This window comes from Impatiens glandulifera, chromosome 1, assembly GCF_907164915.1.
Source record: "Impatiens glandulifera chromosome 1, dImpGla2.1, whole genome shotgun sequence".
NCBI lineage: Eukaryota > Viridiplantae > Streptophyta > Magnoliopsida > Ericales > Balsaminaceae > Impatiens > Impatiens glandulifera.
In genome coordinates, this window is record NC_061862.1 from 68486745 (window position 1) to 68504088 (window position 17344).

At 29.9% G+C, this 17344-nt stretch overlaps 2 pseudogenes; one reads left to right on the forward strand and one right to left on the reverse strand.

Annotated features, from left to right (window-relative positions):
* Positions 1-3854: 3854 nt before the first annotated feature.
* Positions 3855-4967, forward strand: LOC124931111 (annotated as a pseudogene).
* Positions 4968-11122: 6155 nt separating this feature from the next.
* Positions 11123-14855, reverse strand: LOC124931121 (annotated as a pseudogene).
* Positions 14856-17344: the final 2489 nt, after the last annotated feature.

Sequence of the window (17344 nt, forward strand, 5' to 3'; positions counted from 1 at the left end):
TATTTAATAAAATAAAATTTATATTAAAATAAAACAATTCCTTTAATTATTATTATGTGTTAGATAAATTCAAGACCGGTTCGAATAAACCTAACTTAAACAAACTTCCCATGCAGGAACAAGGAACCGGACCGGATGAATAAGAGAACCAACTGAAGAAACCGAACCGGTCAAGTTACCATACCGATCAAGAGTATTCGGAGCATGACCAAACAAAGGAAGGATCGGCCAAAGCTCAAAACCGGAACCATCAAACAGCCGATCAATCCACAAGACAAGTATAACCGGAAGAAATCCGGTTACTACCGGAAGAAATCCGGTTACTTCACTATCAAAAGACATTCGGCCAAGTCAAGTGACCGACCTGTACAAGAAGACACTTTGGGTATCTGTCTGAGATTGACCGTCAGGTCTGAGGAGACGACCGGCAGGTCTGAGACACTGAATCACTGCACCTCTGATCATCCAATCAGACTCAAGACTTTGAAATATGACCGTTGGCATATTTCACCTATAAAAGGAGGCAGTTGCAGAAGAGTAAATGCGGGACATACATTGGGATAACAAGAGCTAAAAGCATTTACTACAATAACAGTGTGATATTCTAGAAAGCCTAAGTGTTGAGAGTTAAAGTGTGTTCTACAATTTCGGTATAAATTGTAAGAGTGTTATCGAGCAGAGAATAAGTCTCGATCGGCTTGTATTTGTATTCCTTAGTGAATATCCTTCTCGCGGTTTCGAGAGGAAGGGGTGACGTAGGAGTTTTATCTCCGAACATCCATAAAATCTTTTGTGTTATTTACTTTCTGTTGGCTTCATTACATAACCGACTAACTTAACCATACCGCTTCAAACCGAATCTCTACCAATCACACCGAACATCCAGATTGCCAAAACCGACCCACCATCTCCAAATTTCCATCATCCGAAACCGACTCCGCATATCATACACGTGTACCGCTTCAACTTGAAAGCAAACCTCTTCCGCGCTTGAACCTGGTTCAAGGGTTTGTGACAGGTTGTGTAGTATTGAAACCCCGGTGTTAATCTCTAATCGGATTAATCACCACCCTACGAGTGAGAACCGCTAACCGGTCCAACCCCCGGTCCACCAGCGGCGACCTAGATCCTAACACTTATTTATTTATTTTAACCTTAACTTCTTCCACCCATGTCTTTCCCCTTCTCCATAAGTGACTTTTGAATTCAATTGAGATATTTTTTTCATTAGATAAAAAGCTAATTATTGAGTAAAAAATAATTTTGAAACTTAATTCAGAATTATTGCTTGTTCCTTGAGATGTAACCCAAAATAAAGGAAAAAAAATAAGTTTAGTTGTCTAGGATGTGAGAATATGAAATTACTTCATTTGAAAAGAAGAGAAACATCATTTTGTAAAGAAAGTGGAATTGTTTAAATAAAAACAATTTAATAAAATTAGGCTCCCTATTATATATAGTTTGATGGAAAATAGGAACCAAGAAAAACTTGTCAAAAGCACATCAAACAAATATTAAATTGAAAGTTATTGTATATTATAAAATTTATCACTATTCACATTCATCCCTTCTCTCATCCCACACTAAAATACTTGAGTGAAAATCGAATTTGTAACGTTTTTATCTTGTAAATTAGGTTATAAATAAAGTATAACTATATATAAAAAAGAATTGTATATAAATATGTTTGATAGAAGTATTATGATAAGTATTATAAAAATGAAAATTTAATTTTGTCTTTTAATATTTTAATTAAAATGATAATCTTAACTTTATTTATTTATTGTTATTTTTATTTACTATTATCATTTTTTCTTAATATTTTATATTATTTTATTATTAATATTATTATTTTATTATTTTTAATTTTTTAATTTTAAAAGGTTAATATGAACTCTTATCTATTGATTTATTTAATATTCTTAAATATTATAATAATTATATTTTTATTGTAATATGAATTTTCACTATTTTAATTTATAATATTATTAATGGATTGTATATAAATAAATATATACTAATTATTTAATTATGTTATTATATTATTATTTTAGTTTATTTTTTATTAAATAATATTAATCAATAAAAAAAATATTTAATACTTAAAATCTACATTAACATAAACTAATGAAAGCATGTCAATGGTTATGTGGAATAATTTTATTAAAAAAATTACATATAGTTTCTCTTTAAATTTATAATATTTTTATTACAAAAATACTCTTTAAATAAAACTTATTAAAAATATTTAAAGAAATAATTAAATCAAAGTTAAAAAAGAAAGATAAAGATAATTAGGAATTATAAACTATTTGTGCCAGAGTTTGTAAGGGGAGAATGGGTAAAAGATTATACTTACCTTCAAATGAGATTATTTAACTTTGCATAGAGAGTGAACATTGTATGTATAATACAATTTTTAATCAAATAACAAATAATTAATTATCCTAACTTTTCAATCAAATAATTCAGCTTTATGTTTTACACGATAACGATTATATATTGCTCTCCTGTAAACGCGCTTTACACGATAGTTAGCGTTTTACAAGAGAGTTGTTTTACAACAGTTTTTTTGTAATGTGTTTTACACGATATCTGTTGTACAACGCTCTACTATCAAACAATTCACAGATTCGTGTGAAACGTTGGTTTGAAGTTTATTTAAAATCATGTAAATCGCGTTTTACATGATATTTCAAAAATTATTATAATGTTGAATTTCAAGATAATCTTTAGTTTACTTATAATTCAACACTTATTTTACTTATTTATTTAAGAATAAGAATAATTTAATATATTAAATAGAATTTATAGGCATTATTATAATTATAATATTTATTTAACAATAAGAGCACTACGTCTTTTTGTTTTTAGATTCACTCACTAATATTAAAAACATTTTAAATAAAAATAATAAAACGAAGACAAGAACAAAATGGGTTAAATATATTAATACAAATGAAATATAAAAACTATAATATTTGTATAACTCTTTACATAATTGAGACTTAACTAAGGATGTAAATGAGCCGAGCCGCTCGTGAGCCGCTCGGTCAAAGCTCGATTCGAGTTCGGTCAAAATTGAATTTGAGCCGAGCTTGAGCCAACTCGTTTAATATTCGAGCCAAATTCGAGCTTAGGTAAGACTCGCTTGATGGCTCGTCAAGCTTTTTCGAGACAAATCATTTTTTTATTATATTTTATTTTTTAATGAAAATTTAAAACACTCATAAGACTATTTATGGGCTTATTGTTTATTATACCGATACCAAAGTTATTGGTACATAAAAGGAATGCGATTTTCAATATTTTGGTATATCAAGATATACTAGTTTAATATTTAAACTATCCACATCAGGGTGTCAAATATGATATCAAATGGGTGTTAAAATAATATCAAATGGTGCAGCAGAGTATCAAAATTAAGTGTTAAAATATGGGTATCAAATTTTGATACGGGACCAAATTTGATGTGGCCCAATCACAGCGTGCCAAGTGACAGCGCTGGTGGTTACTTTTTTGTTTTTGTTTTCTTTTTTAAATACACTTTTGCATAATAATTGTTTAAAAATATATATATATATCATTATTTTTTATTTTTCGAGATCTATAAATAGAGACTTGATTTGTGTCATTTGGACACCAAAAATATTCTGAAATTTTCGACCATATTATCATCCTTGTTGTATCACCTTTCTTCATATCATCATATGGATATTCCCCCAGACCCTTTCAATCTCGAAGAGATTCAATAATAATGGGAGTTGGAAGAATCTTTACTCAAAAGACAAAAAGAACTTCTCGAAGAGCTTCAAATGCAAAACAATCGATCACGTAAAAGAAATTCTATAAACATGGACCATGGAGCTGCCCATGAGAGGCTCATGGCCGACTATTTCGATGAGCCATGCACTTATACTGAAATACAATTTAGACGTAGATTTTGTATGAGAAGGCAATTGTTTCTCCGAATTGTAGAATCCGTAACAAATTACAACCATTACTTCACCCAAAGGCGGAATAATGCAGGAAAGCTTGGATTGACACCGATCCAGAAGTGTACAGTTGCCATGCGCATGCTTGCATATGGAGTAGTCGGGGATGCCTGTGATGAATATGTGAAAATTGGAGAAACCACAACACTTGATGCACTCGTATTTTTTGCAAAACAATAAATTGCCTTGTTTCAATATGAATACTTAAGACGACCAAATGGGGAAGACTTGCAGAGGTTGCTCCAAGTTGGACAAGAGCGCGGTTTTCCTGGAATGATTGGAAGTATTGATTGCATGCACTGGGAGTGGAAGAATTGTCCTAAGGCTTGGCAAGGGCAGTTTACTAATGGACACAAGGGCACATCAACAATTATCCTCAAGGCAGTGGCATCTTATGATTTGTGGATATGGCATGTTTTTTTTGGCATGCCCGGAACATTGAACGATATTAATGTATTAGACAGGTCACCAATTTTTGACGACATTGAGTCTGGTGAAGCTCCTACTGTGAAATTCACTGTGAATGGTCGACAATACAATCTTGCCTACTATCTTGTTGATGGAATCTATCCTAAATGGCCCATCTTTGTCCAATCAATTCAAATTCCCCAAGGAGACAAAGCGCAGTTGTTTGCACAACAACAAGAATCATGCAGGAAGGATGTAGAACGTGCATTCGGGGTACTCCAAGCACGGTTTGCTATTATTCGCCAACCAGCTAGGATGTGGAATATTGATGGCCTAGGTAAAATAATGAGGGCATGCATAATTTTACATAATATGATTGTGGAGGATGAACGAGATTCGTATTCACGAAATTGGGAAAATATCGACTTCGAACGTTCGAATAATTCTGGGTCTAGTTCCTTAGTTAATGTCCAAAGAGAAGTGCTACCTCAATTTCAAGTGCGTGTTCAAGGTCGATCTGAATCAAATATTCATACTAGGGCCGATCTACGTGACAAAGCATAACATATTCAATTGAAAAAAGATCTTGTCATGCACATTTGGAATAAATTTGGAACAACTCTCGATTAGAGTTTTAAAAACACTACTTAACAAATTACTAATGTTTAGAGTGTTTGTTTTCTTCTTCGTTTTAAATAATATTTATATGTTTGATTTATCAAGTGATGAATAATATTGTTTATTGTTAAAAAAATGAAATTATGTATAAATGATGTGGAAGTGAGAGAAAGTGAAAAAGTAATTTTGATACCTTAAATAACACTCTGCTGTAGGATATGCTAAAAAGTGGGTGTTAAAATAGGTGTTAAGCTGATGTGGCAGGGTATTAAATGAAAAAATTTGATACTCTGCTGTGGATAGTCTAAATTAAAAAATATATATTATTTAATACTTATAAGAAAATAAATATATTGATATTAATTTAATTACAGAAATATAATTTTTAAAAATTAAATAAAAAAAATATAATTATATTGTAATATTATTTAATATATGTAATCTCAATATATTATATTTTATAAGATATAAAGGTATTTTTATTATACTATAAAGTATTTTATTGTTCAAAATTATTTTGCAAAAAGACTCAATAGACTGTCCATTGATACTTTTTCAACAAGCTTACATCTCGTTTCGAATCTCTAAATCTCACTCCGGTAAAACCCTAAATCTTGTTCAGTTATTGCTCTCTTTAAGCACTAAAGTTATATAGTAGTTGTTGACATAACTCATTGTGTTTGTTTTGATTTTATTTATTTATCTCCTAATATATTAATATATGTCTATGGAAGAGATATCAATTCCACTTAATATAAATATCGGTGTAGTTGAAAGTAATGAGGTTCTTCCTAACTACACTCAACAAGACACACAAGAAAATGACGAAGAAAAACAGGATAAGGGGTTCCAAACAAAGAAAAAGAAAAAAACTTCAGAAGATTGGAATGATTTTCACATATTGGAGGGATCAAATAGGGTACGTTAAGTTTCATTATTAGTTATCTAAATTAGAAACTAAATTTTAATCACTTATATGATTATTTCTTTTTACAGAAGAAGGAAAAAACTTTTCAAGAAATTATTCTTTTAACATCCAACTCTTAAAACTCTTAAGGTAAATTATATTTTAGTTATTTCTAATTTGTTTAATTTGTTTTTCTAGTGTAATTATTATATTATTATTTGAGCATACTATAACTTTATGTTAATGAATTTATTTAGTAATACAGGTAGGGATGGCAATTTGAAACTGCCCCGCGAAAACCGAACCGAATTGCCCCGTTTGGGATGGTTTTTCCCCGAAATCGAATAGGAATGGGGCGGGGATGGTATTTGTGTCCCCCGCCCCGATTTCACCCCGAATCTACCCCGAATTTGCCCCGAACACCATAAACATAATTAAATATATTAAATTATCAATATATTTATTTATTCACTATATTTTATAAGAGTAGTAATGTTATTTCTTTATAATAATATAAATTTTAATATATTATAATATATATTATATTATAAAACTTGTTTATATAATTTTATTGTATAATTTTTATTTTATTTTAAATAAAAATAATTATGAACGGTGCCCCGCGGGATTCCCCGAAACCGAAAAAAACCGAACGGGGCGGGGATGGAATTAAAAAATTCCCCGAAATTAAAACGGTGCGGGGATGGTAAATGCATTCCCCGCCCCGAACCGCCCCATTTCCATCCCTAAATACAGATGGTATGATCGAGAATTTTTGATTGAGATGACCATGCATATTGCTGAAATTTGAGATGAACACGCATGACGCATGCTGCTGAAATTTTATGTTTTATGAGCTATATTTTGATTTATGGTTGTCTTTTTTTATTAAAATGTAACTAAGGATATGAAATATTATTTTTGTGAACTAGTGATTTATGAATGGTGATTTATATGTTTTTAATATAAGATATTTATAACCTAAAGAAGCACGAAAGAATGAATGCAATGAAGCAAACCAAGATCAATGGAGGGGATATATTTAAATTCGAGCTTCGAGCTTATCGGGCCTATCAAGCCGAACTCGAGCCTATGGTTATTTGATTGAGCCGAGTTCGAGCTTAATATTAAAAGCTCGATCGAGCTCGAGCTGAGCCAATAAAAATCGAGTCGAGTCTAACTCGAGCCAGGGCTAGTTCGAGCCCGGATCGGCTCGTTTACACCCCTAGACTTAACTACTAGTCAATGTTTGTAGAACTCTTTAGATAAATTCAGTATTGATAAAAGTCAAGTGAAGGCCTTTCACATTCGCACGTAGTCAAGCCTATCTGAGAAAGTTGAGACTACAACAGTACAGTAAATGAAGTGTTAGTATCCATGATCAAACTTTTATTCCAATATTGTGGAATTGATACTATAACCGTGGTTGACATTGAAATTGAATACTAAAATAGTAAAACAATTAAAAGTTATTATTAAATAATGACTTCAAATGAATACCAAAACTACTGTAGCTGGGTTAAAATAGTGAAATATCGTAATTATTTTTGTTTGACTTATTTTTTTGTTATTTTTCTTTTCCTTAATTTCTTCTCTAAGGCAATTTTCAATCGTTTAGTAGTGTATGTTTTCTTCTTCGATTCTAGTAAAAAGAACTCAATACCGACTATATATGCTGACCATTACAAAAATCGTCGTCATTTAGCATATCAACGCCAACCAGAACAAAATTGTCGGTATATGAGTTATTATTACCAACCACATACATAGTGATCGTTATTAGTATCTCTATGATTTTAATGCCCTATGTATACATCTTTAGATGAAAGTATATCAAGCAAATCTGATGCCCACCCCGCCTCATATTGTGCCGGAATGGATATTAATATTAATTTGTTAAAATTATCCTGAATGGGTTTGTATTTATTTTTTAACCCAATTTTTTCCTACTTTTAATCAAAGAAGCTCCTAAAGAGTGAGTGATGGTAGATGACCCCTTCTCAAACACACAAAGTTAATTTTCATTGACGTTTTTTTCTAATGGGCAGATGATGACGATGATGATTCATATTCTTCATGCCGTTCCAAGAGAGTAAAGTATCCAATAAGGTTATAAATCTCTCCCAAATAAACAAATTAACCTGTTACCAATTTCGATAACTATATCTTGTTGATGTTATTATATACAATTAGGTGAAGAAAATCAATGAAGATAAAAAAGGAGATTGTACAAATTCTTGATAATGAGGACAACGAAGTGGAGGAGCTGGATTAGCTACCACCACCGCCTAAGATCAAATGTGATTGAAGAAGATGCGACAATAAAGGAGTTTCGGTAAGAATTTTATTGGATGATTTGTAAAAATTGTTTTTATTTATTGGACTTTGTATATTACTACTAATCAGATAACTAATCAGATAACAGAACCAACCGTTGGAATCATTTGCTCAATCATCAAAAGATGTCATTAAAGCTGTAGAAGAAGATCCTGTTGAAAGAGGTCATGATGCAGATCACAAACTAGGACAGGGAAGGACTTAAGTAGGTTCAAGTTTATAAGGTTTAGTCATCTTGATTTTTGTTTTGAAAGTTACTTCATTTGATATATATATCACGCTTTAGTAGAACATGGAATGCTTCATGATATTAATCATAGTGACTTCTTTTGTTGTGATTATGTAACAGATATATATATATATATATATATATTTTGTATTGATCCAATAGTATAGATAAATTCATAGTTGTAACAATTAAATTCTATTAGTATTAATTGGAATTTTTAATATAGTTAATTAGTTAATTAGATCTACTTTTATAAATAGTTTTTTATTAAATTTATGGATTACGTTGGAAGAAATAATAGTTTCATTACTTTGAGTTGTGTTCTAAAATTCTCATCTTATTCTTCTTGGTCACACCTTATTCTTCTATTGACATTGCATCCCCTTCTTGATCATTGTTCATTCTTTTTTCGATTGTTTCTATGACAAACTTTGGAAGTGGCGTAACTAAGTAAACGAATTGTAACAATGGTACTAGAGCTGTCAATTCTCTAATTGTGGTTTGAAAAATTCGACAAATTAATCTTTTCTCTCCATCAACTCCTTCCGCAAGCATCGATACGATTTTTTTCTCCCTCTTATGCAAGATCCGTAAAGTAGTTCTTATAACACAAAGATTGGATATAAAATTGACAAGACAATATTCATGTATTATTTTACGCACGGAAGTAAAATATAATTCACAGAATTCGACAGCAAAAATATAGATGAATGGATATGTGCAGCGGAAGAATATTTCAGGATTAACGACATACCAACCGACATTCAACAAAGAATTGCAAGATTTTATTTCAGAGATAATGTCAGGTTATGGTATACAAATTTTAAAGCTTGTTTAGATCCTAATATGGTGATTACATGAGATTTTCTTAAAATTGAAGACATAAAACAATTTGGGTTATGTTTGGAAGATGAACCATTGCTCGATCGTCAAATTGTAATAGAAGAAAATTCAGATGGTGTACATGGTGAAGAACTTTTTTTAGAAATTACGGTACAAATTCTTGAAAATGAATCGAGTTGCTACAAATACAACATTATATCTGAACAAAGACTTCAAAATGACCTTTCGACTCCTTTATTGATTCTACCAAGAAAATACCACTATAGAAGCTTCAAATTGTAATAGAAGAAAATTCAGCAAATTGTTTAGACAATGAAGATATTGATGCTTTGACAAATGAACAAGTGCCCGATCGTCAAATTACAATAGAAGAAAATTCATAAAATCATTCAAATGTTGTACATGGTGAAGAATTTTTTCAAATGTTCCGGTACATGGTGAAAAATATTTTTCAAAAGTTGCGGTACAAATTTTTAAAGTCGAATTGAGTTGCCACAAATACAATATTATATCTCAACAAGGACTTCTAGCACAACCTCTAGACTCCCTTGTTTATTCATTAGCAGATTTTACCGAGAAAATACCACGAGATAAGCTTTCTAACGAAACTGAAGAAGCGACTCACCATTATCTTAAATTCTACAAAATCAAACACAAAGACCGAATCAAAATTTTGAGAAAACTTTTTCAGATTAGCAAGTTAACTAACTAACCAATCCATAAAATTTAGTGTTTGATCAACAATATTTTATTTGATTAATCTTTAACTTCTTATAATAATTTCACCATCTTTTTTAGATTGAAAATATTTTCTCATATGACTTTGTTATCTTAATTTTTTTTATAAAACGACATAAGTCATTAAATAAAAAGACCCGAAAAGGGTGAAGAATTTTAAGAGCTCATGATTTAGGCGGAAAAACAATTTTTTTGTCAAAAATGAATGAATCAACAATATGAAAATAAAAAAAACAACCAGAATGAGAACAAAATTGAAGGAACGAAGCAATGAAACTTAGAGTGCCTTGAAATCATACGTAAGAGTAAATTTCTCATATGCAATATTTCATCTTTGACAAATCAACCAATTTCTTTCACAAGTGAGAATTCGTCATCACTTTCACATCATTTCGAACCCTTGATAATTTTCATGCGTTCCTCTCCATCCAAATATGATAAATATTGTTTGTAATGAAGCACTTGAAGATATTTGAACTAAAGTCATTACCTTTTGTCTTTACAATTACCTCAAATTCTTTTATTTCCATATCAACTAATAAAAAAAATTATCATATTTTGTAGAAGAAAAAATTATTATTTCAATATTTCTCAATTTCTTGGAAAGAGGTGATAACTTGTTAAATTTAACCCAAAATTTTGTTGTCAAATTTTTAATAATATTATTTAGTTTTTAAGATGCAAGTTCGAATCAATGAAATTAAATTTTTTTTTTATAAACTATTACCTATAAGAGTATTAAAACAAAATTTGTTTATATATTATGACATGTGAGTATAATTAGGATTATCAAAAAGTATATTAATATTGCCATTATACCGTTCATTAACAATACTAATAATTGAACCATGTCTTGTCCAATAAAATAGTTTTCTAATCTTAAAATCTAATTAGAACACCTAACAATTTGATTTGAATTATAAATAATAAATAATAAAAAAATTACCCATAGAAATATATTAACATGCTTCATAGATAAACTAATAACTCTGGCTAACTATAAAAACCAAATAAACTAATAACTCTAAATAAAAACCATATGTTAACCTAACTACCACCGAGTTCATCTGTTTTGGATCTATTGGCCTCCATTGATGTGAAGCGGCTGTGAATTCCTGCCATTGCTACGATTCAATGAAAAAAAACAATAAAAAACAGTTAGCTATCAATTGACCATCAAATAATGCACGTATATAACTAACTATACATTATTCCCTGTTCTAAGTCATCAACTGCCAAACTAGAATTTCCCGATAAACCCATCCCTAAGAAATTATGGTGATGATCATCTTCAACTAGAGTATTTCCCGATACTTCATTTTTATTTTGTGTGAAAACACTACTAACTGAGCGATTACGACTGCGTGATTCCTCCCTCATTTTGGAGTAGGCATAAGAACCCGAACCTGTAATGGGATGATAATATATTCACGAAGAAAATGCTCTGTTTTAGTTGTGAATACTTATGTGGTAGCACAACAACCCTAATTAGACATACCTTCAACAAGATAAGGAGGCGGGTAAAACTGAAGATAGCAGAATGTAGTCAATACATACCTGCAGATAAATAACCTTTTTACTATCTAAGACGATTAACATTTTCTTTTTTGAAAATAATATCTAGCAGGGGTGTGAGGCTAGTAGAGCAACTCACCACTGTCGTCATATGGACACTTCAACCAAGGGGCGAAGCCAGGATGAAAAATTATTTGGGGCTGACTCCAACTTACATCTCAGATTTAACTTTCTATGCTCCGCTTTTTTTTCAATAAAATTTTCACGATTAATAGAAGATGGAGACTCGTCATGCCCTCTCAATGCACACGCTTGCAAATTGAGCCACCGAGTGCTTTCAATAGTTGTTGTAAGCCGTAATCTGTTATTTTTTTTCATCTGAAAACTGTGCATTCAGTAATTTGTCAATATGACAAGGATATTCATTAAATTATCAAGATATTCAACTTCCCTATTATGTGGTGTAATATTACATCCTATATGCATAACAAAAGAGCATTTATCCCAATCATTAACTCGCTTTCAATATTTGAATCCATCTATTGTAAATGTAGGTTTTTGGGGTTGCTTATGTTCAAACAAGAAACATGGGAAACAAAAAGCAGCATCTTTCAAAAGAGAGTATTCTAACCAAGTAAATTTCTTAAACCAATGACTTTGGAACCGTCGATTTTGATTTCCAAATTTTGTCGGCGGGTACTCATCCTTAATAGGTTGATATGACCCCATCTTGATATAAGCTCGTCTAATTTCATTCATTTGATTAAAATGATATTTCTATATCGAAATACGTAACGCTGGATCAAGTTTAAGAGAACTTACATCAACATCAATTATAGGAGATTTGCTAGGTTCTTGAGCAGGGATATCAAATTCTTTATTTAAATACCAAACCAAATCAATGTAACTATTTTAACTTGTTTATTAATATTAATTTATATTTTCTTATAAATTTTTGAAATAGTTTAAAATTAAGAAATATAAAACACTATTATTATTTTAATTTTTATATTTTACCCTTATAAATAATTTGTATTATTAATTACATTGAAATAAATAAAAAATAATGTATAATTATTATATAAATATAATTTTAAAATAAATAATATTATTATATGATTTACATTATTTTATATATAATTTTTTATACTTTATTTATATATTAATTAAAATTTATGTATTATTATAAATATTTTTATATTAGAAAATATTGTTAGTATAAAATAAAATAAAATATTAATAATTATGAATTAATATATAGATAAAAATTATATTAGTTTTTAAAATTAAAGTTGAAGCCAGGGTTTGATCACCTGACTAGGTTCAAAGTTTAATTACATTGCAATTGGGCTATTATGAGTAATATGTTAAAAATATATATATAATATTTTATTTTAATGTTAAAAATATATATATAATATTTTATTTTAAGTTTTTAATTTAGGTGGGGCTGGAGCCCACCCTAGACCATGCGTGGCTCCGCCGCTGTTTCAACCGTAAGCTATTGAAAACTCGGTTAGTTGGGTAAAAGGACATTAGTCTTATGGTTATAATTTAATGAATAAAGAGTATATTGATGATGAGATATTCGGTTATTTTATATTAATCTCAAAAACCCATATTGAACAAGGACTAAATAACACATCATCAAACACGTCTCAAAGCTATTAAAATTGGGGTTGAACTTGGACCTCTTTTAACATATGGGGTTTGAACTTTGAACTGCAAGATGATGTTCAAACTTTTTAACATGTGTGCCATTTGGGGCGCTTTTTCCTAACAGACATTCTTTTTTCACGAAATTATTTAGTGTTAGATATTTTATTAGTTTAGAAAAAGAAACATTAATCTCTTCTTCCTTGACAAAAGCCCCAAATGGCTAATGTACTAGCATTATATGCTAAAAGAAAACCAAGTTCAAGTCCCAAATAGTAATTGATAAACTTAACACGCAATGAACTCACCTAGTATACCTCCTACTGCCACATCTTGCTAGTAGTGCCAGTAGTCGTCAACTCGAGAGACACCAACAAGTGATGCAACGAGTAGCAGGGTAAAAGAGATGCACAATTTGGCTACATGTCCTCTTCGATCAAACACCTTGATCTTTCCATATAAATACAACGACATAAATCCTAGACCGGCAAAGAATACTGACAAAGAATACTACAACAAGAAATTAATAAGATTTTGAGTAAAGTATTGGAGGACTATTTTCGTTGAATATCAATAAGATACTTACCCCAAGTATGGCCACTTGGAAAAATTTTATGCCCTTCCTTTATCACATGTTTGTTTCCATGGAAAATAACATTTCTAATCAAATCATAAGCCTAACATTAAGACATGAGACACCGCACTTAACATGCTTTTAAGATAAAACCACAGATTTTATAAAAAAAATTAAATCGGGATTTGTTGCATGGTGTGTAAGCTAGCACGATCCCCACAGACCTACCTCCACTTCAATCAAAGATTCTTAGTGGGAAAACCGTATATTCCATATTCATTTCATTTAAAATTATTTATGTCCTATCATTTAGATCTGAACTGTAAACTAAACTTGGTATTTATAAATGAAGCCATTATCTAGAGAAATTGAGTAAAATACATACATCCTTTCCATCTGGGAAGCACCGCCAGAAGAAGTCGGGTCTAGGCCGACCAACAACATCCTTTATCACATTTGTTAGAACAGACGTGATGAGGACAGAAAAAAGTATGCCTTTTTTTTCTCAAAGCTTATAAACATAACATTTCACACAAGGAACATAAAGTAAGGATTTCAGTTTTACCTAAAGTTGCATGATGAAGATCGTATACATCCTTCCTATGTAAATAAACTCTTAGAAAAATCAAGATAGGAAAAATAACTGCATATATCTAGCAAAGGAAAGGAACACTATTCATAAGTTACACGACCTATAAATATTTCTCTAAATAAAAATAATAGAAAAAGAACATATCGGAACAGCCCATGGAGGAACTGTATTATCTTTCAAAGAATACTTGCTCAACAAACCGATAGAACGGACTGATTGTATTCAAAACATAATATATCACACCAAGAAGCAGTAAAATGAGTCAATCATGCAAGTGGATCCTCGCCACTGTAATCCCATGGGAGTAAAATGAGTCAATCATGCAAGTGGATCCTCGCCACTGTAATCCCATGGGACCTTACAGTATGTGAACCGAGCTCAGCTTCTCTAATTCTTTCGTGTCGATGACAACAAATAATCTCGATCACAAAATGAGATGGCATTATATGACATTGCTTATTGAAACACAAAGAAAAACTGTACCTCCTGATTCATATCTATCAGTTGAAAGTAGAATCTGTATTATCAGTCTTGATGCACTCTATATATGAGACCCAATGGACAAGACATTAAACCACATATATTCTTTGGCAAATAAAAGCCTATTTAAAAAATGGTCATCTAATTATCAATGCAGATAAGATAATTGTGATATATAATGAAAGTTTCATAGCCACAGAAACAAACAAAGAAATAGATTCACAACACAAACGGAGGATTAATTCATTCATTTGTAACTGGATTTGAAATCTCCTAAGATAAAACCTAATATAATAATCAGCCACTCAAATTAATACGAAAAGTAACAAGATATCGTTACATAGAATCAAGAGATTCAATCAAGCAAGTAGAATGCAGAATGAACTCCAGATCTAGACTCGATTGAAGCAAATGTTTACAAACCTGAAAGAGACATTTGAAATTCACAACATGCCACGAAGAGTTAATGATGAATAAAAGTCACAACGATTGCGAGATATAAGAGAGAAAAGAAGTATGTATACGTACAGATCATTTAAACGAGGATGAAGACTTTTCTTTCACATAACGGCCAACCATGTGCAGTAAGTGCTGAATACTAAAATATAAAATATATAATAGCGGTAAACAGTATGAAAAGATGAATAAATAATGGAGGAAATCCATAAAAGCGTCTGGATGTGATTGTTTCACCTTTCCGGTTTTTTACGGCAAAATTGGAAAACCTTTCTCTCTGAGAAATAAGGACCGGTCTCTAGCCACGCGAAGAAGGAGAGATCTGAGATTGATTGTCTCGATGATGATGAGCATGATCTTCGTTGAACATGCTCTATAATCATACAAGCCTTCCACGTTCAATCTAGACGGATTCTAAGCGGTGAGATTGAGACCAACAACAATGTGCATTTTTTAGTACAATTAGGTGATACAATTATTTGAGCGTTGTGGTTCGTGGTACTAGTTATATAGATGTAAGTTGTTTGGGTATAACTTATATAGGGATATAGGGGTATTAAGATGTATAAATTATATAGATTATTGGTGTTTGGTTGAAATAATAAATGTGATATAAATTATATAAATTTTATAATTTTGTATTTGGTTCGTGGTATAAAAAATAGTAAAAATAATTAAACAATATTTTATTCTTTTATTTATATAAATTATTTTAATATTTATTATTAATTATATTTAAACTAATAAAAAATATTAGTTTAAAAATATTTAATAATGCTATATGATAATATAATTTCTTTTTAAATATATTTTATTTCCTATAATTAAATAAATTGTTTATTAATAATTAATACTATTAAATATATAATAACAAAATCACAAATAAACGAATCTCAATAGATCGTTATATGCTGTGGAGACTTAATAAGAATTTAGGTACCTACCAAGATAAAAATAAAAGTTTGTTATATTACTTGAAAATAAGACTATCTAAAAACAAAACCGACTAAAAATAATGTAATCTAACATAATAAAAAATGCATTTAAATATTCTATGCTTACTACCAATAAAATTGTAGTGAAACGTTTTCATCGAAGAGTTAACTAAGAAACTTATTGTTTTAACTTATTTGTATATATTTTTTATTAAATATTTCTTAAATAAATAATTATTTTATTTTTGATATCTCTCTTTTCACTTCAGAGATTATTGGTCAAGAAAGTGAAAAATTAAAAAATCTGTTTACATTTTAAAGTATAACTTTCATCAATGGGGTAACTAAGTCCACTTCCACGTTCTGAGGATGAAAAAGACAATAATTTTGGTTAAAGACAATAATGAGTTTAAAAAAAAAATAGAAATTAGTAAAGGTTAGAAATTTATACCTTGTGATACCTGTTACAATTTTATACCTCATTTTAGGTATAAATTATACCCTTAATAACACTGTAGATATAATTTATTTTAACCAAACATTAATTTAATTTTATTGTAGATATCTTTATCCTATATCTATAGTACTGTACCTCCAACCAAATAGAGGCTTAAGGATCTTAATTTAAGTTAATTAATTTTATTTCCTTTTAAAAAAATAAACAATAGTTATTTTCTTTCTCGTTTTCACAGCTTCTTTATTAATTTTTTTTACTACTTATATTTGAATTTATGTTTTATTTTGTTTAATTTGGTATATTATTTAGTTGTATCGGATTTGTCATCCCGAATTTTTCTAATTCAAATAATATTCTACCTTTTTGTTAGGTCATTTGATGCTCATATTTGTTAATTATCTCATATGGTCATTTTTTGAGTTTGTGTTCTTTTAAGGACAAATGAGATAAAATTGTCAGATCTATACTTATTTCTTTTTTTTTTATTTAATTAAAAGTTATTAAACTAATCTTTCTTTGGACGCTCTTTTATATGTGTCCATCATTGATTTTTTTTTTTCAATTTATTATTATTTCGTCGATAGTTAGTTATGATTTTAGATAA